Raw genomic sequence first — 24,938 nt, 5'->3', positions numbered from 1 at the left:
TTTGTTGATCTTTAGTAGTGTTTTCCAGTTAAATCTGATGGGGTGCCATGCCCTGGCCCCAAAGTCTATTTTTGGTATTCCCTTGGGACTTCCTTGCTCTGCTCCCCTTGCTGTTCTGTTGCACACCCTTAGTGTTTTGTCTCAGTGTGGTGGGTCAGATCAGGCACAGTTCCCCAACTGTGTCTCCAGTGTTGTCCCCGTAGGGCTATGGGTCAGTAAGGAATGTCGTACCTCATAGTGGGGCAGACCACATGGTCCTCTCTGTGCATTGACTGTTCTGAGCAGGGATATGGTTATCAAGGCTTGGTGGACCAAGGTGTGCTCCACTCTCTTCCTTCCCCTTCATTTGCTCCTATGTGCTCTGATCAGATATGTCCCTCTCCTAGAGCTGTAGCTTCAGTGCTGTCCCCTGGAGTAAATTCTTCTGGGGGAGGGGTGCTGTCCACGTAGTTGGGATTGGGGCCAGCCCCTCAGACGTCTTTGCTGGTTCACTGCTTCATGCCGGTATATTGCATTCACACCTTGGATCACCAGGTTGAAATCTGGTCCCTCTTCCCTTGTGAAGATGTAAACAATACCCTCCCCTTGGGTGGGTTAGTGCCCTATTCGCCTACCCATTTCTTTCTTTTTTACTTCTTCTTCCCTCCTCCCCGCCTCCTTTTTAGTTGGCTACCATTTATCCCTGGATTTGGTCTGGCCCCTGCCATACTACCTGGACCGCACCCAAGGAAAGTTTGTATACAGTAGCTTTCCCCCTATGCCCCCTTTGCGTTTTTTTAAGCTTATCTCAGTGGACTCATGTTATACTTGTCCTTTTGTGCTTGGCTTACTTCACTTAGCATCATTCCTCCAGTTCTTCGGAAGTGGTGATGTGCTTCATGCATTCATCACTGCTTTTTAGTGATGCGTAGTACTCCATTGTATGTATATACCACAGTTTTTAAATCCATTCATCTGTTGATAGAAATTTGGGTTGTTTCCAACTTCTTGCAATTGTGAACTGTGCTGCGATGAACATTGGATCACCAATTTCTGGCTGAGGTTTGTTTCTTGTCTTTTCTGGGTATTTGCCCGGTAGGGGGATTGTTGGGGAATATGGTAGCTCAATATCTATCTATTTTAGATATCACCAAATTAATTTCCATAGTGGCTGTACATACCTACAGGTCCACAAGCAGTGGATGAGAGTTCCTATCTCACCACAGCTCCTGCAACATTTGTTGCTTTCTGATTTTTTGAACTGGCCTCTTTGAGGGTGTTAAGTGGTAGCTCATTGTTGTTTTAATTAACATTTCTCTTATGGTTAATGATCAGGAATATTTTCTTTTTCCCCCTTTTTTGTGGGTAAGCAAATTGTCTTTCTTTTTTTAAACTATAAATTATTTTTAATCCTTTTATTAGGGGCCCATACAACTCTTATCACAATCCATATATACATCAATTGTGTAAAGCACATTTGTACATTCGTTACTTTCATCAGTCTCAAAACATTTGCTCTCCACTTAAGGCCCTGGCATCAGCTCCTCATTTTTTCTCCCTCCCACTCCCATCCCCCTCCCTTATGAACCCTTTATAATTTATAATTTTGTCACATCATACACTGTCTTACGTCTCCCTTCACCCATTTTTCTGTTGTCCGTCCTCCAGGGAGGAGATTATATGTAGATCCCTGTAATCGGTTCCCCCTTTCTACCATACCCTCCCTCCACCTTCCCAGTATAGTCCCTCTCACCACTGGTCCTGAAGGGATCATCCATCCTGCATTCCCCGTGTTTCCAGTTCCTATCTGTGCCAGTGTACATCCTCTGGTCTATCCAGATTTGTAAGGTAGAATTGGGATCATGATAGTGGGGGTGGGGAGGGGTGAAAGCATTTAGGAACTACAGGAAAGTTGTATGTTTCATCGTTGCTACATTGCACTCTGACTGGCTCATCTCTTCCCTGTGACCCTTCGTAAGGGATGTGCAGTTGCCTACAGATGGACTTTGGGTACCCAATCTGCACTGCCCCTCATTCACAATATGATTTTTTGTTCTTTGATGCCTGATACCTCATCCCTTCAACACCTCGTGATCACATATGGGCTTTGTAGCTTCTCAGCTAGATGACTGACCGGGAACATTTTCTCATGTTTATTGGCCATTCATATTGCTGCCCTTGTGAAACTTCTGTTCAGGTCCTTTGCATACTTTTTCAGTGGGGCAATTGGTTTTATTCTTTTTAGAAACTAGCAGCAGAGTATTGTAGATTTTAGTTATAAGGCCTTTGTCTGATGTTTCATTGCTAAAGATATTTTCCCAACTTGTGGGCTCTATTACTCTCCTGGTGAATTTTTTTAATGTACACAGGTGTCTTATCTTCAGTATATTCCACTTGTCAATTTGTAATTCCTCTATGTTTCTGCCCTTCCCTATTTCTGATAGCCTATGTATTCCCTGCACCAAAGATTCTCAGGTCTGTCCTAATTCTCTCATTGATGACCCAGATAGTTTGGGGTTTTACCTCAAGGTGTGTGATCCACCTTGAGTTTATATTAGTGCATGGAGGGCCTTGATTCATTTTTCAGCAGGTAGATATCCATTTTTTCTAGCACCACTTGTTGAAGAGGGCATCTACTTCCCATTGGATATTTGTTGGGCCCTTATCAAAGATCAGTTGTCTGTAAGCTGATGATTTTATTTCTGGGTTTCAGTTCTTTTCCATTTATCTGAGTATCTGTCATTATACCAATACCAATACCATGTGTTTTGACCAGTGTGGCTCTATAATATGTGCTAAAGTCAGGTAAAGCAAGCCCTCCCACTCTGTCCTTCTTGAGGAGTTTTCTGCTAATTTTGGGCTTCTTCCCTCTCCATATAAAGTTAGTAATCAGTTTTTTCATTTCTTTGAAGAAAGATGATGCTAATTGTATCAGGTTTGCATTAAACTTATATAGTGCCTTGGCCAGAACTGACATCTTTACTACATTGCATCTTCTAATCAATGAGCATGGGATATCTTATATTTGTTGAGGTCACTCTTGGTTTCCTGTAATAGTGTTCTGTAGTTTTCCTCATATAAGTCTTTTGTTCTTTTAGTTGGGTATATCCCTAGATATTTCAATTTGGGCTTGGCTATTGTGAAGGGTATCACCTTTTTGATCTCCTCTTCTGTGGTCTATCTGATGTGTATAGCAGTCTGATGGGCTTTCACGTTTTGATCTTGTATCCTTCCACTCTGCCAAACTCCCCTATTGCTTCTAGTACTCCCCTTGTGGATCTTTTGGGATTTTCCATATATAAAATCACCTTATCTGTGAATAACAATAGTTTTACCTCTTCTTTCCCCAGACAAATACCTTTGACATCTTTTCTTTGCCTTATGCTATTAGCTAAAACCTCCAGTACAATATTAAATAAGAGTGGGGAAAAAGGGCATCCTTTTCTGGTCCCCATTTTTTCAGTAGGATTGTGTTTGTCTTTTCTCTATTGACTATCACTTTGGTTGTTGGTTTTTCATATACAGCTTGTTTCATCTCAAGGAATTTTCCGTCCATTCATATCTTCTTGAGTGTCTTAAACAGGAATCGGTGTTAGATGTTCTCGAATGCTTTTTCCGCATCTCAAAATTATCATGTGGTTCTTAAAATTCTTCCTGTCAATGTGGTGAATGATACCAATGGTCTTTCATATGTTGAACCATCTGCATCCCTCGTATGAGTCCTACTTCATCAGGGTGAATTATTTGTTTGTTTTTTTTCCTTTTTTTTGGTTTTTAAAATTTATTTATTTTTCCTAACCCTAACCCTAGAATTATTTGTTTTTTATACTTTTGTATTCTATTGGCTATTACATTATTTTGTTAAGGATTTTTGAATCAATGTTCATTAGGGATATTGGGCTGTATTTCTCAATTTTTATGGGATCCCTGCCCAGTTTCGGTACCTTATGTATACTAGCTTCATAGAAGGAGTTTGCCATCTTTTTCTATGTTCTGGACGAGTTTGTGTAGGATTGGTGTCAGTTCTCCCCTGAATGCTTGGTAGAATTCTCCTGTGAAGCTATCTGGTCCAGGGATTTTTTGTTGGTAAACCCTTCAAAATCGTGTCTGTTTCTTCTATTGCTATTTGTCTGTTGAGATTCTTTTAAAAAATTATTTAATCATTTTATTGGGGCTCATACAACTCTTATCACAATCCATCCATTGTGTGAAGCACATTTGTACATTTGTTGCCATCATCATTCTCAAAACAGTTGCTTTCTAATTGAGCCCTTGGTATCAGCTCCTCATTTTCCCCCACTCTGCCCACTCCCCACTTGTAATAGGTTCCCCTTTTCTATCCCTCCTTCCTTCCACCCTTCCAGTATCTCCACTCTCACCACTGGGCCTGAAGGGATCATCTGTCCTGGAACTGTTCAGATTCTTCTCTTCCATCTGGAATAGTCTAGGGAGGGATTGTCCAAGAATTTGTCATGTCTTCCAACTTGTTGAATTCATTAGGGTACAGTCCTTTGTAGTACGGTGTAATTATCCTTTTTACTTCATTATTGCCTTTTGTAATGTCCCCTGTTTCATTCCTTATCCTTGCTATTGAAATTTGTGCCTTCCTTTCTTTGGTTAGGTTTGCCAGCAGTCTGACTATTCTGTTTATCATTTCAAAGAACCAACTTGTAGCAGCATTACTTTTTTCAGTTTTCTTATTTTCCCTCTCCTGAATCTCAGCCCTGATTTTTTTTGCTATTAGTAGAACTGTGCTGTTGCCTCTGCTCTAGTTGCTTTAAATTTTGTACCTGCATATCAATCATAAGTCTCTCTTCCCTTTTCATGTGTGCATGCATTGCTATGAAACTTTCTATGATAACTGCCTTTGCTGTGACCCATAAGTTTGGTATGTCTTATTCTCTCTCTCTTTTTTACTCATTTCATTAGGGGCTCGTACGCCTCCTATCACAATCCATACATACATCAATTGTGTAAAGCACATTTGTACATTCATTGCTCTCATCATTCTCAAAACATTTGCTCTCAAACCAAGCCCCTGGCATCAGGTCCTCATTTATTTCCCCTCCCTCTCCACTTCCCCCTGCCTCATGACCCTTGATAATTTATAAATTATTATTTTGTCATATCTTGCTCTGTCCCACATCTCCCTTCACCCACTTTTCTGTTTTATGTCCCCCAGGGAGGAGGTCACATGTAGATCCTTGAAATCGGTTCCCCCTTTCCAACCCACTCTCTCTATGCCCTCCCAGTATCGTCACTCACACCACTGGTCCTGAGGGGATCATCCGTCCTGGATTCCCTGTGTTTCTAGTTCCCATCTGTACCAGTATACATCCTCTGGTCTAGCCATACTTGCAAGGTAGGATTCAGATCATGACAGTGGGGTGGGGGGTGGCAGGGAAGAAGCATTTGGGAACTAAAGTAAAGTTGTATTTTTCGTTGTTTCTACATCTCCTCCCCAAGACCCTTCTGTAAGGGGATGTCCAGTGGCCTACAAATGGGCTTTGAGTCACCACTCTGCACTTGCCTGATCCATTCACTATGGGAAGATTTTTGGTTCTGATGATGTCTAATACCTGATCCCTTGACACCTTGTGATCACACAGGCTGGTGTGCTTCTTCCATGTGGGCTTTGTTGCTTCTGAGCTAGATGGCCACTTGTTTACCTTCAAGCCTTTAAGACTCCAGATGATATATCTTTTGATAGCTGTACACCATCATCTTTCTTCATCACATTTAGTTGTTTACCCACTTTGTCTTCAGTGGTTGTGTTGGGGAGGTAAGCATCATAGAATGCCAATTTAATAGAAGAAAGTATTCTTGCATTGAGGGAATACTTGAGTGGAGGCCCAATATCCCTCTGCTACCTTAATATTAACACTATAAATATATGCATATAGATCTATTTCCCCATCCTCATGTATAAATATATTTGCATATGTACATATCTTTATCTAGACCTCTATAAATGCCTTCTGCCTCCCACCTCTTTCCTCTATTTCCTTTGACTTCTCTCCTGTCCCATTAACATGCTCAGTCCCCACGAGGGTTTGAGCAATTCCTCTTAGTTTCATTATCCTTCATCATGCCCAACCAGGCCTCCCACACCCTCCTCACTACTGATTTGGATCACTTGTTGTTCCCTTATCCCTGGGTTTATTAACACCACTATCTTTCCCCCATCTCCCTGTCTCCCATGTCCCCATGGAACTATCGGTCCCGTTGTTTTCTCCTCCAATTGTACATCCAGCCTATCTTATTTAGACAGACCTGTGGAGATAATAACATGCACAAAAACAAGACAGAGCAAGACCAAGCAACAATATACAACAAAACAATGACAAAAACAAAACAGAACAAGAAAGAAAAGTTTGTAGTTAGTTCAAGGATTGTTTGTTGGCCTTTAGGAGTGTTTTCCAGTCCAGTCTGTTGGGGCACCACGCCCTGGTCCCAAAGTACACCTTCAGCATTCCCTGGGGACCTTGTCACTCCATTCCCTTGCTGTTCTGTTGCACCCCTTTAATGTTTTGCCTTGGTGTGGCGGGATCCAATTGGGTGCAATACCCTCACTGTGTCTCCGTTGTTGTCCTCTGTAGGGCTATGAGTCAGTGAAGGACATCATGTCTCATGGTAGGGCGAGCCATTTGGTCCTTTCTGTCGACTGGCTGCTCTAATTGGAAACATCAACCTCCTGGCCTGGTAGGACATAATGTGCTCCACTCTCTCTTCCTCCTCCTTCATCTGCTCCCGTGTCCTCCGATTAGATATGTCCCTCTTCCGGAGCTGTAGATTCAGTCCCATCCTTTGAAATAAATTCTTCTGAGGGGAGGGGCAGGTGTCCACTTAGTAGTTGGTGATGAGGCCGGCCCCCCCAGATCTCTCCACTGGTTCTCTACTCCACGCCGGCATGTTGCATTCCACATCTTGGAGCATCGGGTTGATGTATGGGCCCTCTTTCCCTGTGGAGACATAAACAATACCCTCCCCTTGAGTAGGTTAGTGCCCTATGGCCCCGCTACACTTTTCTTTATTATTATTTATTCCTTGCCCCACCTCCTTTTTAGTTGTCTACCATGTGTATTCCTGGATTTGGTCTGGTCCCTGCCATATTACCTGGTCCTCACCCAAGGAATGTTTGTATACCGTAGCTTTTTAACCTATGCCCCTTTTGTCTTTTTATTTTTTAAAAGCCTAACTCAGCAGCTTTTCTAGTCTTTCTACATTTAAGTCAATGCGATGTTGACATCTGTTTTCTCTTTTTTGCCCTCTGGGTGAGATTGTTCTATGTGGTGGTCTCTTTATGCTTGGTGAGTGTTGTTCTTCTGCCCATAATGGGTCAGCAAGGCTCTTTTGTAGGGCTGGGTTTCTTCTAACGCGTTCTTTGAGTGTTTTATTTTCTGGGAAGACTCTAACTTCTCCATCTATCTTTATCGATAATTTGGCTGGGTAGAGTATTCTTGGGTTTGCATTGTTTTCATTCAATTTTTGGAATATGTTACTTCACTCTCACCTCTGCTTCGTAGTTTTTGCTGATAGGTCTGAGCATATTCTTCTTTGGTAACCTTTATATGTGATTGCTTGTTTTTCCCTAGCTGCTCTCATGATTTTCTCCTTTTCCTCAAAGTTCGATAATTTTACTATTATGTACTTTGGTGACTTCTTGGAAACCACTCTAGCTGGTGTTCTTTCAGCCTCCTGAATGGTTGCCTGGCTTTCATTCATTAAGCTGGGGAAGCTTTCCTCAAAGAATTCTCTCACTCTTGTTGCAGATGATTTCTTTGTTGTGTCTTCCTCCGGTAAGCCAATAATTCTAATGTTGTTCCGCTTCATAGCATCAGACATGGCTCTTAAGTTTTCTTCAGCTTCTCTGATGATGTTATTAGATTTTTGTTCACATTTGTTAAAGTCCGCTTGGCTGTCCTCCAAGACGCGGTTCTCTGATTCATCCAGTCACTCCCCGCGGTCTGTGAATCTGCTACTGATTTTTGTTATCTCCTCCCTAAGCTCCCGTATTTCTCTTTGATTTATAGCTTTTATCTCTTCTATCATTTCATCCTTTTTCTGTATTGTTTCCCTCATGTCCTCTATGACTCCAAGTAGCATTCTGAAAATTTCTTTCTGTGGCAGCTCGATATCTGCTTCTTCTATGCATGTCATATGTTCAGAACATCTTCTGCCATTGCCTTTTGTTTCTCCTGTTTTTTCGTTGAGGTCGTTGAGGCTGATGGCTGTATGTGTTGCATTGTTTTAGAGTAGCCAGGTGCCACTTTCCTGGGAATCGAAGAGCACCAGCTCTCTCTGGTAGACTTGTAGGAGTGCTTATTCGAACTGCCAATAGCTTATTTCACTATGGCATTAACCTACCACTTTATCCTCCTGTGGCTTCCTTCTCAGGAGAGTAACCCAATAGGGTTGCCTGCTTTGGTGTTGCGGGGGTTGGGCAGAGATTGCTACAGCAGCTTGGAGTGTTGAGGAGTATTGGCCATGCTGCCTTATGCCCCAGGCACACAGGCAGGAATTTCCCAGTAAGAAGTTGAGCAGAGTATCCCCTCGTGGGGGTCAGCAGAGCCTTTCCCAACCTCACTAGGTACACAGGGTGTAGCTAGCTGGGTGTGGCGCAGGCATAAAAGCCCTAGGCTAAGGGTAGTGGTCTGGAGGTTAGCAGTAGAATGTGACAGACCAAGAAAGAGACAAAGAGGAGGGGAAAAATTGAAAAGGAAGTCTGCTGAACCTGTGGGGGGCATGGGGGAGGGTATAGTGAAGAGATGGAAAGAAAGCAACAATGTGGCTGAGTAGGATCCCTGCCAGTGGAGCTGCAAGGATTTAGTCTCTGTTCCAAGGCGGCAGCAGCAAGTTGTGGCTGTGTTGAGAAAAGGTCCCTGTGCAGCCCTCCAAGACCAAGGGGGAGGGGAGACAGAGAGGACTTGCAAGGGTCTAGTCCCTGCCCCGAGGCGTGTGGTGGCAAACTGTGAGTGTGTTGAGACCAAGCCGCCATACAGGTTCCAAATGGTCCTGGCTCCAGCAGAGACAGTGGTGGGGCCAAGGTCAAGCCCCAGCTTCCCTCCACTGAGCTCAGCCAAAAGCCCTCAGCCCCTCAAAACCCCGTGGGTCTGTGCCTACTTATCTTTATGATGCTCCTCCTGCATTCCAGCAGTGTTGAATTTTGTTGTAAACAACTCTCCTAAGCTAAATTCTGCAGAGTCCCTCTGGTATGTGTTACTCCGTCACCATCTTGCCGGAATGATCTGGGCCAGTGCACCATCATTTTGCAATAGAGTTATTCATCCTTCAATTGTTTGATCTTGTTTTATTCATCTCCCTTTTGTTGATTTCCAGACTTATGGCACAGTGGTCAGAGAAATGTCTGTGTGATAATGTGCTTAAATGTATGTAGATTTGCCTTATGCCCTAGCATGTGGTCTATATTTGAATATGTGTCATATGGGCTTGAAAAGAATGTGAAATTTTTTGTACTTGAATGAAGAGCTCTGTAAACATCTATCATGTCAAATTGTCTAATTAGAGTGTTTAGATCTCTAGCCTCCTTGTAAAATTTCCTTCCCTGTATCCTATCCATCTTTCTCAGAGAGCTGTGTATTGAAGTCACCTACTATAATTGTTGAGCCTTTGATTTCTTTTTTCATATTTAAAAAATTGTTTTATTGGGGGCTTATACAACTCTCATCACAATCCATATATACATCAATGATGTAAAGCACATTTGTACATTCATTGCCCTCATCATTCTCAAAACATTTGCTCTCCACCTAAGCCACTGCCATCAACTCCTCATTTTTCCCCTCCCTCCCTGCTCCCTAATGAACCCTTGTTAATTTATAAATTATTATTTTGCCATATCTTTCCCTGTACAACGTCTCCCTTCACCCACCTTTCTGTTGTCTGAGGTCACATGTTGATTCGTGTAATCAATTCCCCCTTTCCAACCCACCCTTCCTCTACCCTCCCATTATTGCCACTCACACCACTAGTCCTGAAGGGATCATCCGCCCTGGATTCCCTGTGTTTCCAGTTCCTATCTGTACCAGTATACATCCTCTGGTCTAGCCAGATTTGTAAGGTAGAATTGGGAGCATGATAGTGGGGAAGGAAGAAGCATTTAGGAACTAGGGGAAAGTTGTATGTTTAATCATTGCTATATTGGACCCTGACTGGCTCATCTCCTCCCCGGGACCCTTCTGTAAGGGGATATCCAGTGGCCTACAAATGGGCTTTGGGTCTCCTCTCCGTACTCCCACCCTCATTCACTATGATAAGAGTTTTGTTCTGATGATGTCTAATACTTCATCCCTTTGACACCCTATGATCACACGGACTGGTGTGCTTCTCCATGTGGGCTTTGTTGCTTTTTTTTTTTTTTCAACTTAAAAAAACGGGCTTTGTTGCTTTTGAGCTATCTGACAGCTTGTTTACCTTCAAGCCTGTAAGCCACCAGACACTATATCTTTAGCTTTCTTTGCTACATTTGCTATGCACCCATGTGTCTTCAGCGATTGTACCTCGGAGGTGAGCACACAATGATATGATTGATGGATTGTGTTTTCTAAGCCAGTCTGCTAGCTTCAGTCTTTTAATCCCTGAGTTCAGTCCATTGATGTTCAGGGTTAATACCTCAATGTGTACAGTGGTGTGATCTTATACTTTTTGTTGTTGGGTGTTTTTCTACCTCCCTTTCTTATCAGTGGTGTGTGGGTGTGTGTTTCATTCTTGATTTCTTTCCACCATTAATACATTGCTAAATTGGGGGCTGTTTTCTCTTTGTTTCCCTCTGGGTGGGGTTGTTCTATGTCACAGTCTCTTATTTGTGCTCAGTGAGTGCCGTTCTTCTGCCCGTACTGGGTCTGCAAGGATCTTTTGCAGCACCAGGTTCCTTTTCATGTATTCTTTGAGGTTTTTCCTGGTCTGGAAAGACTCTTAATTCTCCAGCTATTTTGATAGACAATTTGGCTAGTTTGTGTTATTTTTCTTCAAATATTGGAACATGTTACTCTATTCTCCTATTCTTCATAATGTCTGCTGATATGTCTGAGCATATTCTTATTTGGGTATCTTTGAATGTGATTGCTTGCTTTCCCCTAGCTGCTCTCTTGATTTCCTCAAAGATGGATAATATATCTATTATGTGCCTTGGTGACTTCTTCTTGGGATTCTGTCTAGCTAGTGTTCTTTCAGCCTCCTGAATGACTGCTTGATTTTCATTCATTAAGCTGGGGAAGTTTTCCTCCAAGAATTCTTTCGCTATTTTTGTAGTTGACTTCTTTGTGGTGTCTTCCTCTGGTAAACCAATTATTTTGATGTTGTTCCTTTTCAGAGAATCAGATGTAGCTCTTCAGTTTTCTCCAGCTTCTCTGATGATCTTAATAGGTTTTTGGTCACGTTTGTTAAAGTTTGCTTGGTTGTCCTCTAGGTCACTGGTGCAGTTCTCTGCCTCCTCCAGTTGGCTAGCGAAGTCTGTGAGTGTGCTCCTGGTTTTTGCTATCTCCTGCCTAAGCTCTTGTATTTCCCTTTGGTGTGTACTCTTTATCTCCTCTATTATTTCATCCTTTTTCTGTAGTGTTTCCCTTATATCCTCTATGACTCCAAGCGGCATTCTGAAATTTTCTTTCTGTGGCAGATCAATGGTTGCTTCTTCTATGCATGTTGTTGGGTTTAGGACATCTTCTGCTATTGCCTTTTGTTTCTCCAGTTTTTTCATTGAGGTCATTGGGGGTGATTGCTGTTTATGATGCATTGTTTTAGAGGACGCCTGTGCCATTTTCTAGAGAGTTGAAAAGCACTGGGCTCTCTGGGATACTTGTAGGAATGCTTCTTTGAACTGCCTGCAAGTATTTCCCTATGGATTTGGCGTGCCACTTTATCCTCCTGTGGCTTCACTCTTTCCCTAGTCAACCAGTATTCTGTTGGATGGTCCTCTCAGGGGATGCTGGGTGGGTGGCTGTAGACCCACAAGGATGGTGCTGTACTTGGTGATCTCACAAGAAGCCACAATGGTGTGGCTCACTCAGCTTGGGGCACCACAGAGTGCATGCAGGGGTGCCTGCTGCAATGAGAGTGCCACATAAGGAAAGTGGGTATGCCCACTTTGGTGTAGAACACTGGGAATGGTGGGCAGAATTGCCCTGGTCAGGTAGATCTCTGCAGAGGTTGGGCAGAGGTTCTCCAGTACCATGGAACATTGGTGATTGTTAGTCAATCTGCCTTAGGCCATGTAAAGCACTATGGCAGGCAGGAGAAAGTTCCCTCAGTTATGTGGGACCACATAGGATGGGTAGGAGCTCCCCCAGCCATACTGGCAGGATTTCCTCCGAAAGAAGTTCTGAAAAATATCGCATGGTGGAGGATGGGTGGGTTTTCCCCAGCCTCAGGTTATGCTGCAGTGGGTGGAGCTTTCCAAGCTGGATGGAGGGGAGCCGTAAAAGCCCTCAGCTAAGGCTATTGGTCTGGAGGTCACAGTGGCCTGTGAGAGAAAAGGGGAGAGGAAAAAAAAAGAAAACTAAGCCTGCAGAGACTTGGGGGATACAGAGAGAAATGAGGAAAATAAAAGTAAAACTATAGTTGAGCCCAGATCCCTGACCATGGGGTTTGAGGGGCTTAAACCCTTGCCTGAGGTGGCTGAGACTGTGGGAGGACAGAGATAAGCAAAAGAAACAAAAGTAGTGATATAGCTGAGCCCTGATCCCTGACAGTGAAGCTGGAGGCATTTAAACCATACCCCGAGGCAGCAGCAAGCTGTGGCTGTGTTGAGATAAAGCCCCTGCACTGCCTCCAAATGGTCCTGGCTCCAGCCGAGACAGTGGGGCTATGGTCAAAGCCTAGCCAGCCTCCACTGTGGTAAAGCCAAAAAGCCCCAGTCCGTCCAAACCTGTGGGAGTCTGTGCCTACTTATCTTCATGATGCTCCTCCTGTGACCCAGCAGTATGGAATTTCCCTCTTAGTAAATCTTTTGAGCTGATTTCTCGGGAGTTCCTCTGGTATGTGTCACTCAGTCGCCATCTTCCCGGAAGTCCCCCAATTCCTTTAATGTCAGTGCTAAGAAAGGTCTTTTGCTTTAACAGGTCCTGCCTCTCAGAAGAATCTTACATACAAATGTCTTTAGTCCATAGTTTCTGAGTGTGTCTGGTTCCCAGAGCATCCCCTCCTTCTTCTTCCCCAGCTCCCTTGACCAAAAGCACACGGCAGAGACTCCAGGAGCCACTTTTGTTTCCAGATCATTCCTTCTGATATGCTTTGGGCAAATAAATTTGGATTTATCCAACAATTTATCCCTTTAAAGAGACTGAATTATTTGCTATGTGGTCTGGAATGAACAATATTGGGATTTTAAAGGAAAAAATATCTCAGCCCAATACTCTCACCATCATCAAAAGATACTATTTGCATTATAATATCACTCTAGCATATGTTACCAATATGTATACATATGTATATAGTTCTTACAAAACTAAAAAGTAAAAAGCACCTTTTCAGGTTAAAGTAAAACCAAGTAGCAGAACCAATACAATGCAAAGTAGTAACATTAATTTAATGTGAAAGATTTGTTTTTTCCTCCAGACTAAATCACAGCTCAAAACAACCGCTGACCACCTTGCCTTTTTGTCAGCTTCTTCAGGTCAAGTGCAACACTTCACTCTTATGTCCACCTCGAGTGTTTTTGCTCACCAACTCTGATCAAAGTCATATGATTTGATGCTAGCACAAATGTTAACACAAATGAAAACTTGAACTTTGGCATTTAGAATGGTCACACAGATGATACAGAATATGCTCATATTAATATTTTTTTAATCATGAGCATGAAATCTCCATTTAGAGGCCTCAAATGTGCCCATAAATTCACCCCCATTTTAGTAAAGATGGTTTAGGTTTGCACCATTGAACTCAAGCTTATAATGAAAAATTTTCAGATCATACCACCCAACCAAACCAAAGTCCTTGCATGTGAGTTGATTTCAACTCAAAGCGACCCTTTAGGACAGAGAACTGTCCCCTGGGGATTGCAAGGCCACCATCGTTATGCAAGCAGACTGTCCCATCCTCCTATGGGAGATAAGGGTATTTGGTAATTACTCATTTTTTTTGGTGAGTACAGTTACTGAGGGAAAACAATCCATATCTTGTACATTCACTTTCATATTTTATTTTTAAGTGGCAGTGGGGATCAAGAATAATTATACACATAATTTGTATTTAAATAAGGCATATGAGTGGAAATATCACTTAATTTGCCTCTCAGAAATCAGTTTTCAATTGCGACGTTGGAACATGCCATTAGAAGTACCTCATGCTATGATAATTAAATATTATGCTTTCTAGAGATGCTAAATGATATCTCCCGAGGTTCTCAAAATTTGCAAGTGTCTCTATTTTATATAATAGGACTTTAAAATGAGCAAGAGCAACTGTTTTATAAATTGGGGATTTAAAATGAAAATTGGATGTTCTTCTGCTCTCAAGATATTTTATTCTATTATATGACCAATGATAAATGCTTAATATCTGGATACACTGCATGAAGACCAGAAATGTTTCTGTTACCAATATACCATATAAATTCAAGCTGACCTGTATATCAACCGCGGCACCTAATTTTACCACAAACCGCACAAAATTGTGCTGAAAAATCAGCTTAAACATGAATATATATCATACTCTGTTAGATATGCTACATTGTAGTTTTCTTTTTGTTACTTTAAAAAAATAATTTTATTGGTGACTCTTACAGCTCTTATAACGATTCATCCCTCAGTTGTATCAAGCACATTTGGACATATGTTGCCATCAACATTTCCAAAACATTTTCTTTCTACTTGAGCCCTTGGTATCATCTCCTCATTTTCCCCTCCCTCTCCCACCCTCCCACCCTCCTGACCCCTTGATAAATTATTATTATTTTCATATTTTACACCATCTGTCTCCCTTTACTCATTCCCTTCTGTTGTTTGTCCCCCTGGGCAGTGGGGGTGGTTGGTGGTGGTACACCAATCACTGTGATTGGTTCCCCTTTTCCCCTCACCATCCCCACCTTCCCCCTACTCTCATGGTATAGCTACTCTCATTATTGGTCTTAAGGGGTTTATCTGTCCTGGATTCTGTGTGGTGACAGTTCTTACCTGTACCAGAGTGCATGCTCCGGTCTAGCCAGATTTGTAAGGTAGAACTGGTGTCATGATAGTGGTGGAGGAAGGATTAAAGAACTAGAGGAAATTGTCCCCTCCCCTCCCCTCTCTTGGCTTCTCCCAGTTGCTCTCTTTCTGTCTCTCTCAATACATACACATACCCTTCCCTAACTTTGCTTCTCTTGAGAATCCAACCTAGGACAATCATATCAATGTAAGTGTAAGGCACTGTTACTACCTTTGATGACTAGTTATGTGGGGAGCCCTGTTGGGTAAGTGTGAGGCTGCTAACGCCCAGGTCAGCCACCGACCACTCCGTGGGAGCAAGGTAAGGCCCTCTGTTCCTGAGAAGATGGACAGATTCAGAAACCCTCCACTGGGTCATTGTGAGTGGGAATCAACTCAATGGCAGTAGGTTTGGGTTTGGTTCTTGTCTGACTACATAAGAAAAGCATATTCATTATAGAGAAGTCAGAAAGTACTAAAGAACATAGAGAATCGATCAAAACAGTAAGAAAAAACAATCCCTGAGCACAATATTCTTTTGACCAGTTTTTCATTAAGTCTGTTCCTTTAAAGCAAACATAAAGGCACACAGTAAAGATGTGTGTCTTCTACAGAACAAAATCCCGGCTCACCTGGGCTTGAAACCAATAAGAAACATAGTATCTAACACTACAAGGAGGCCCAGTGCTAAGTAATGCAGCCTTCAGGGGAGCTCGACTTCATGCATGACAGTGTTGTCAAGGACCAGGGGTCTTCTAATGTCCGCCCAACTGGCTTCATCTCAATGCCAATGGTAGCAATCAGATGAAGCCTCCTTCCCTATGTCTAGAGAGAAAGAAAGTTCTGCCCACTATCTCTGCACTAAAAATCCTGCCCACCACTTAAGGATCCAGTTGATCCAGTTTAAGTTACATTCCCTCCTTGGAATCATTAGCAGTTGTCTCATGCAATACTCAAACCCAACCTCCAGGTATTGATTTAGATGACCAGAACCCCTCTCTATACCTGAGGGTGACATCTGAGTCTTTGGCATAGGCTGTATGTGGCAGGTGTAAGAGGGAAGACAAAACTGGAATTCTAGGGACGGTGGATATGGATGCTGGACAGGGAACCTACATTATCCAACAGAAAAGGCTGCCCATGATGTGATTGTGGCCCACTTCAACCTCCCCAGTGTCACCTGGTATCATATACCAGGTGTCTTGATTCAGCCTCTGTGGGCCAGCATCCCTCCCGCAAGCCCTTTGTTCACCCGGCTTCCTTTCAGGCTTGCTCTTCCCCTTCCCTCTCTGTTTTCTGCACGTTGAGAACGTCGATGTCTCTGCATCTTTCAGATTCTCTCAGCTACCACTTCCCAGGGTTGATGCAGTCCTTTGTCTTCATAACACCTGTTAGCCATTGGTCTGTATTGACTCCTGTACTTTTTGACTGGGTTTCCCTACTAGGTGAGGGCAGAAATTAGCTTAGCATTTTAATATAATGCCAACCATGTTTAAAGTACTGTTTCTAGATTTAAACTAACAAGTGACTGGAACACATTTTAAACACAGATTGTTGTTGGCATATAAGATAATCTTGATGTTTAAAACTAGAGTCAGTTCATATCCATGTTTATTGCAGGCATTTTCTTGTCACCTACAGAAGATGGTATTTTACAGTAGGCATTCCTAAAGGAGGTGCTCAGAAGGTAGAGGCAGAGGAGCACACCAGGCAGACAGACAGACATGCGATGTTGTTGTTGTCGAGTCAGTTCCCACTCACAGCAGCCCTACAGCAAACATGAGAGCTGCCCCACAGGGTCCTCAGGCTTGTCATCTCTACAGAAGCAGAATGTCACAGCTCTCTCCTGTGAAGCGACAGGTGTGTTTCAACTGCACACCTTTAGGATAGCAGACAGCACTTAACCACTGCACCACCAGGTCCTGCTGGGAAGCCCAAACTCACTACCACCAAGTCGGTGCTGACTCACAGTGACCTTGTAGGACAGCATGGAACTACCCCTGTGGATTTCTGAGGCTGTGGCTCTTTACAGGAGTAGAAAACCAAGTCATTGTCCCTCAGAGCAGCTGGTGGTCTTCAACTGCTGACCTTGTGGTTAGTAGCTCTATACTTAGCCCCTGCATCATCAGGGCTCCTCATGAGAAGCCTGGGACATGTTTACTGTTAGTGACACTGTGTGTTTACATGAAGACACTGAGGAAGATCTCGTGGGAGTGTTTACAGGAGCAAAAGGAAGCCTGTGTTACCCTTTCTTGTTCTTGCTTTGTTACACTGTGAAACTAAATTTCCTTTGCTGTGAGGAAAGAGACACCTACAGACCTGGATGATGATGAGAAATAAGAATATAGTCAAGGTGTGGAGGTGGTATGGATAGTACTTTTTAATTTCATTTAAGGAAAGACAGGATGGTGTGTTTAAAAAATGTGGTGATTACTTGTTATGGCTCTTCTAGTCATAATCTTTAAAAAATCATTTTATTGGGGGCTCATACAATTTCTTATCACAATCCCTACATACATCCATTGTGTCAAGAACATATGTACATTTGTTGCCATCATCATTCTCAAAACATTTGCCTTCTACTTGAGCTCTTAATATCGACTGCTCATTGCTCCCCTCCCTCCCCCCTCCCCCTCCCTCGTGAACCCTTCATAATTCATAAATTATTATTTTGTCATATGTTACACTGTCTCACATCTCCCCCCGCCCTCTTCTCTGATGTCCATTCCCCAGGGAGGAGGCTATACGTAGATTCTTGTAGTCGGTTCCCACTTTCTACTCCACATTCCGTCTACGCTCCAGGCATCGCCACTCTCACCACTGGTCCTGAAGGGCTCATCTGTCCTGCATTCCCTGCGTTTCCAGTTCTTACCTGTACCAGTGTATGTCCTCTGGTCTAGCCAGATTTGTAAGGTAGAATTGGGATCATGATAGTGGGGGAGGTGGAAGCATTTAGGAACTAGAGGAAAGTTGTATGTTTCATCGTTGCTACCCTGCACCCTGACTGGAGCATCTCCTCCCCACAACCCTTCAGTAAGGGGGTGTCCAGTTGCCTACCAATGTCCTTTGAGTCTCCACTCTGCACTCACCCACATTTAAAATTATATGATTTTTTGTTCTTTGATGCTGGATACATGATAGCTCATGGTCACATTAGCTGGTGTGCTTCTTCCCTGCGGACTTTGTTGCTTCTGAGCTAGATGGCTGCTTGTTTATCTTCAAGCCTTTAAGACCCCAGGCACTATATATTTTGATAGCCGGGCACCATCAGCTTTCTTCACCACATTTGCTTATGCACACATTTTTCTTCAGCAATCGTGTCAGGATGGTGTGCATCCAGGAATGCCAATTTAATAGAACAACGTGTTCTTGCATTGAGTAAGTGCTCGAGTGGAGGCCCAATGTCCATCTGCTGCCTTAATACTAAACCTATAAATATATGTACATAGATCTGTTTCCCCACACTCTTATATATATTTACCTATGTATATTCTTGTCTTTAGACCGCTATAAATACCCTTTGTTGCCTAGTTCTTTCCACTTTCCTCTTGTCCCACTATCATGCTCAGTGTCACAGGGTCATTCTGGGCCAGTCCCGACACTGAGTCTCCAGTGTTGTCCCCCTTAGGGCCCTGGGCCATCAAGGGACGATGTGTTTCATAATGGGATCAGCCATATTGTCCATTCTGTCCATTGGCTGTTCATAGCGGAGATATTGTCCTCCAGGCCTGGTGGGTCAGCATGTGCTCCACTCTCTCTTCCTCCCCCTTCATTTGCTCCCATTCGCTCTTATCAGACATGCCCCTCTCCCCTAGGTGCAGCTTCAGTGCCATCCTCTCAAGTAAATTCTTCTAGGGGGAGGGGAAGTTGTCCACGTAGGAGGTATGGGGGCCGAGCATTCAGGCCCCTCCACTTAGCCATAGTCTTTATAATTCCCACCATATGACTTTTCTTCATAATCCTGTGTACAAGAAGGCAGGGTCAGGTGCTGGTAGGATGGCAAAATTGACTAATCTACACATTTCCCCCCCCCAATATTTTTCCATTTATTACTGATTTTATGTATTTATCTATTTTTAAATATTTTTATTGGGGCTCTTACATCTCATCACAATCCATACATTCATCTATTGTGTCAAGCACATTTGCACATATGATACTATCATCATTTTCAAAGCATTCTCGTCCCACTTGAGCCCCTGATATCAGCTCCCCATTTCTTCCCCCTCCCTCCCCTGCCCATTCTCCCTTATAAACCATTGACAAGTTATAGATTATTATTTTCATATCTTACATAGTTTGGTTTTAACCCTTCCCCTGAAGAATTCTTTACTCTTGAGTTTGCACCATGTCAAAAGAACAGTTTCAGCCTCTTGGAAAGACTCAAATTGCTTTCCCATTGTATTAGTCTGGGTATTTTAGAGAAACAAATCCACAGAAACTCATGTATAAGAGAGAGTTTTATATATAGGTTAAGTGTGCATCAAGAAAACATCCCAACTCAATGCTGCCCAGCCCACAAGTCCAACATTAACCCATATGTCCAACACCAGTCCACAAAGTCCTCCTTCATCTCAAGAAACAGACAACAATTCTGACTGTAGGAGGAAAGTTGAGTCAGTGAACCTGTAAGCATCTCAGTGTTGGCAGGGGTCTCCACACGGGTGCTCCAGCACCTAGGGCTGCATCGGGGTGGGTCCCTGTGGCTTCTCCTTGGGGATGTCTTGCGGGAAGTCAGCCTTGCAATCTGAAGCAGGGAACTACTAAGGTAGCTGCACCCTGGTGCGACCATCACAAAGCAAGAGACCCAAGAACTAGAAAAGCAAGGCTCACCAAGCCATTTATGCCTCTGCCCTTCAATTAATCCCACATGTGTTTATCAGTCAGGTTGCCACAATAAACCACCTCACTCACCCATATAAAGCTTTTTCAGTGTTGGGAACACAAAGGAGTCTGAAGGGGTAAGAGCAGGGCTGTGAGATGGATGGTGCACGGTTTCCCAACGGAATTCATACAGAGCAGCCTGTGCCAGGTGAGAGGTGCCGGGTCATGATAGAAAATACGTCTCCGCTCAATGTCCCTGGCCTGCTCTTTGCGGAGATAGGTTTGAAACTGGCCCAACCGATCCCCTCAGAAGCCAATGTTTTGATTCGACCTGTTTTTGAAGGCACCCTGAGGAAACCCAGAAAGCAAACTTACTGCTGTTGAGTCAATGCCAACTCATAGCAACCCTACAGGACGCGGCAGAGCTGCCACGTGGGTTTCTGAGATGGGAACTCTGCCAGAAGAGAAAGTCCTGTCTCTTCCACAGAGGAGCTGGTGGTTTTGAACTGTGGTTCGCAGCCCAATTTGTAACAACTGTGCCACTGAGACCACTCTATTACCTCGAGGACTTGTCTGCAGCCACCCACTGATTACAGGGATATGTTAAACTATGTTTCCTCCGGAAGAAACCCATGCATATATGAATTAGAAACCCCAGTAGCAGTACTTTTTGACTGGCCCTCATACAGAGGAAATCCCTCTTGTACTGACAAAGCATAGGTAATATTCTTCCTAAAGCCATAACTATTCTTTGTTTATGTTATTGTAATGTCTACTTGCTACCTCATTGTCTGGGCAGCTAATCTTAACTTGTGAGGGCTTCCCACTTCTCCTCCATCCCGTCCTGTTGTAATGCTTTCAGGACCACCTCCTGCGTAAACCCACGCTCCAGGTCGTGTTCTTCGGAGAGAGTCCCAAAAATAGAATTACTGGGGCCTCCACTTTCAAAGCCCAGCTCTTTAGAGCCTTCTGTGAAGTCAATATTCTAAGAGGGTGTTTGGCTTTCTGCAGTTCTGAAATTGACCAAGACCAAGCCGGGGAGATGAGGTTTCTGGCTCAGGGCACTGCACAGATTCACAGGTGATATTCAACAAGGGGCCTCTGCAAATATGCCTGGGATTGGGGTGCTGCGACCTGCCCAGATGTGCTGTGGGTCTGAGTGAGAGGTGTCTGCACTCATCAAGGCCCAGGGAAGCCCCATGCTTCAACCCCACTTCAGCCTGGTGGGAAATCCCGGCAAAGTTCCAGTAGGCAGCTCACCTTTAAATGTTGGCCTGGGAATGTGCTCCCTCCGCAGGCCTTGAGTGAGCAAGTCCAAATCAAACACGCCCCTTGCAAAGAGGGAAAAGCTGCAATTTGCCAAGTGCACTGTAATTGCTTCTGGTTAATTACCTTGGGAGGGGGGTTGGGGAGGAGGTGGTGGTGAGCTGGGGGCTCAGACATGCGTTTTTGCCCACTGTGCATCAAATGTTGCCCCTCCTTGGCTGATCCAGCTTGTGTGACTCGGATGTTGGAAGTACCTGCCCAGATCCTTTGGATGGTAAGAGATGGAGTACAACTTCATAGGTCATCCATTGTGATCATCATTATAATTACTTATCCAATTACTGGGAGTCCTCAGTTATGAACCTCCAACTTATGGGCCACTCAGTACTTGTTCTTTATTATTATGCAAATCTGTGCTCATTTTGAAATAATTGAACCCACCCAATTCACAGCCAATTCTTCCTCACAATCACCTTCACTTGCTGCCCGTGTAGCTTCTGAATCATGGGCAAAGCTGTGTGCCCTTCCTTGCACTTAAGTCAGGCTAAATCCAAGCTGTTGGCACCTCTTCTCTCTGACCGACACATTCTACTTAAAGTCTTACTAAGACTTAAAGACACACTTAGAAACGGGTCGCATTTAAAACCTGGGAACGACCTTGACAGTAATATCACTGCTAATGATAATGACTAATCATAACAATAATACTGAAGGCAGTTGCTGAGCTAAGGCCCTCATATGCCTTGGCTCACTGAGTGCTCGCAACAGCCCTGAGAGAAAGTATTCATTTCCAAACTTTCAGATTGGGGAGCTGAAGTGTAGAGGGTCAATGACCTGCTAAAGATCACACAACTGACACTGCACCCAATAAATGGTGGCACCCCATTTTCTTTAAGCACTCTAGCTAAGGTACACTGTCAGTGTCCCTTTCCTGTTCCCATCCCAACACACCCCCACCAACTCCCAGGGCTCCTTGTACCATGCCAGGCACCCATCCCCACCCCCGTCTGCTGGCTTCCAGTATCTATTACCTGTCATCTGTGATTTGCTGAAGGAGTCCGTCCCGGGGAAGCTGAATCCGCTTACCTTGTCTCTATGACTTTGGGTAAGTCCCTTATTTATGATGACCGCATTTTTTTTTCCCAAAATGAGAGTCTCTTCTAGCTCTGAAGCCATTAAAACTGTGACTTCCTAGAAGTCATTTTTTTATAGCTTCTTGACTGCGCCCAAAGAAGGCTGTTTTTATATATCCTTGGCAACATACCTCTGATAAGAAGACTCTGGAAGAGTTTGAACTTCCTTGGGTCCCCATTCCCCCAGCCCCACCACAGGGCACTCCTGAAGAGATTTGTATGTGAGAACTCATGGGCTTGAGTGTTTAGTTCCATCTCAAAATCTTTAGAAAGAAATAATCTTAAATTTAAGCAGTGTTCTCTAGAGCAGACAAGGGCTATTTGGGACAAGGGTAAGAGTTCAATTGTCCATGCCTCCAAGGGGTATGATGAACATGGCAATAATAAAAAAGAGGATTTATTTCTATAGAAGTCACTGATGTCTGAAATTTCGTGCAATTGAATTACACAGAGAATGATAACGAGGAGTAGACACAGTTCACGGAGTAGGAGGGCCCCACCTCACAAGGTTGGTAGAACAGGCATAAAGATGACCGGATCCCACTCTTTTAACTATTCTTAGACACATGGTCATAAGCCAAGAGGAAGGCTAGGGATCCTTAATAAGAAAGTGGATGTTCTGAGAATTTTCTCAAGGAGTGGGGAAGAAAAGTACTCAGGACACCACTGGGCAGTCCTAAGATGCGGTGCCCTGTGGTTAAACTGAGAGCCATGGACGCGGTGTGTTTCTCTCCAGCCAAAGTTAGCTGCTCAGATTCAGCTAAGGGGTAGGTTGGGTTTAGCTAGGACTGAGGCTTTGCTGAAGTGGTCGGCAAAATGGGAGGGAGGACGTTAGGGATAGAGTGAATAAATTAATGTTTACAATGAATCAAGGCATCTAAGAAGGGAAGCAAAGTCACAAGGTCATGATGGTTCATAACGAAAGAGCAATAGGATCAGTGAACTATAGAGGTTCTAATGAGTTAGAAGACAGTGACTACTATTGAGGAGATGCGAAAATGATGCTCACAAAGAAAGGTGGCTGAGGCTGAGCTGTTGAGGGCAGGACAGACAATGGGAATGGGAAAGCCTAGGTTGTGTTGGGGTGTAATAGAGCAAAAGGTCAGCTGAAATGATCAAGGCACTTAGTAGCCGGGATGTCGGGTGATCATCTGGCTCAGTGTTGAAGTCTCCGGGAAGGTAGAAAAGAAAACATGATGCTAAATATTGAATGAAAAGTCATGGTAGGGTTGGATGGGCGGGGCTTCATGGGAATAGGGTTGATGAGATAGAAGTGAGGACCATGAACTACAAGTGGCATGGAGGAACCAGGAGGAGACCACCTCGGGTTGATAGAGAAGTTTCCACTTGAGTGACCTGTAGCACAGCTGTGTTCTTAGGTGTGGCCAGGTGTGGGAAGGGGACAGTGCTCTGTGGGCTCCTTGGACTCTGAAGTAGGCAGACAATGTGCATCAGAAGAGTGAAAAGGTAACCTATGGACAGGGGAAATGTCCGGCAAGGATATATCACACTGGGAAATGTGAATGCTTCAGAAAATGTGAAGACCTCAATAGAAAAAAGCTGGATAATCCAATTAAAGATGGGCAGAATGCATGAATAAACAAGGAAACAAAGAAGACCTTCAGGCAGCCAGCAAACATGAAGACATGTTCATGATCACTAGCTGTCTGAGAGTTAAAAGCCAAGCAACTGTGAGCAACCACCTCACATCAGCATTGAGAGCACAGTTCAAAGAGAAAATAGCAGATCTTGGAGAAAATCTGGAGCGATTAGAGCCCCGTTCACTGCTGGTGGGCCTATAAAACTGCAGTCACCCTGGAAAGCTGGCTCCCACTCCGTCAGACAACTGGGAATAGAAATACCACATGACCCAGCAGGCCCCTTTACTCGGCAACCCCCCCCCCCCAGAAATAAGGAACACAGCATGAACGGACAGATGCACATCCATACTCATCACAGCACTGTCCACCATGCCCATCGGTGGAAGGATGGGTACATGAACTCTGGTGCACACAGTGGAATGTTGTGCGTCACTGAAGACTGGCGGTGAACTTGTCAAACAGCTCATGGCATGGTTGGATTGGGAGGACAATCTGCTGAGTGAAGCTAGTTAATCACTTGAGATCACTTTATAAAAACATTAAAGTTTTCATCCCCAAGTGAACAGACTGATGGTTAGCAGGGTGGGAGGCTTGTTTAAGCAGGTGCTCACCTGCGTGAAGAGGATGATATCCTGCCGGGCCAGCTAGTGGGAGGCTTGGTCGTGTAAGTTGTTAAAGACAAAAATGATGATCTGAAATATAACCCCCACACAATTAACAATCAAATGTCTTGTCTTTGGTTTTTAAGGGTGGCAGTCATTTTGGTGGTCCAATTCTGTGGTGTGACTCTTAAGAGGCCATTCTAGTTAGACTTATTGCTTTTCAAGTTGTTAATGATTGTGAAGCCATTGAATACTCTGAAACCAATCAGTTCTACTTAAACCTGCTAGATCACAGTTTATGCACTACAACTGAACCCTAATAGGTGCATGGATCTCGGCTGCATAATGAAAGTGAAGATGCCTGGAGGCACAAAGCACAAGTGGTCTCTG

Source organism: Tenrec ecaudatus, chromosome 5 (assembly GCF_050624435.1).
Source record: "Tenrec ecaudatus isolate mTenEca1 chromosome 5, mTenEca1.hap1, whole genome shotgun sequence".
Lineage (NCBI taxonomy): Eukaryota > Metazoa > Chordata > Mammalia > Afrosoricida > Tenrecidae > Tenrec > Tenrec ecaudatus.
Note: the sequence above shows the minus strand (reverse complement) of the source record.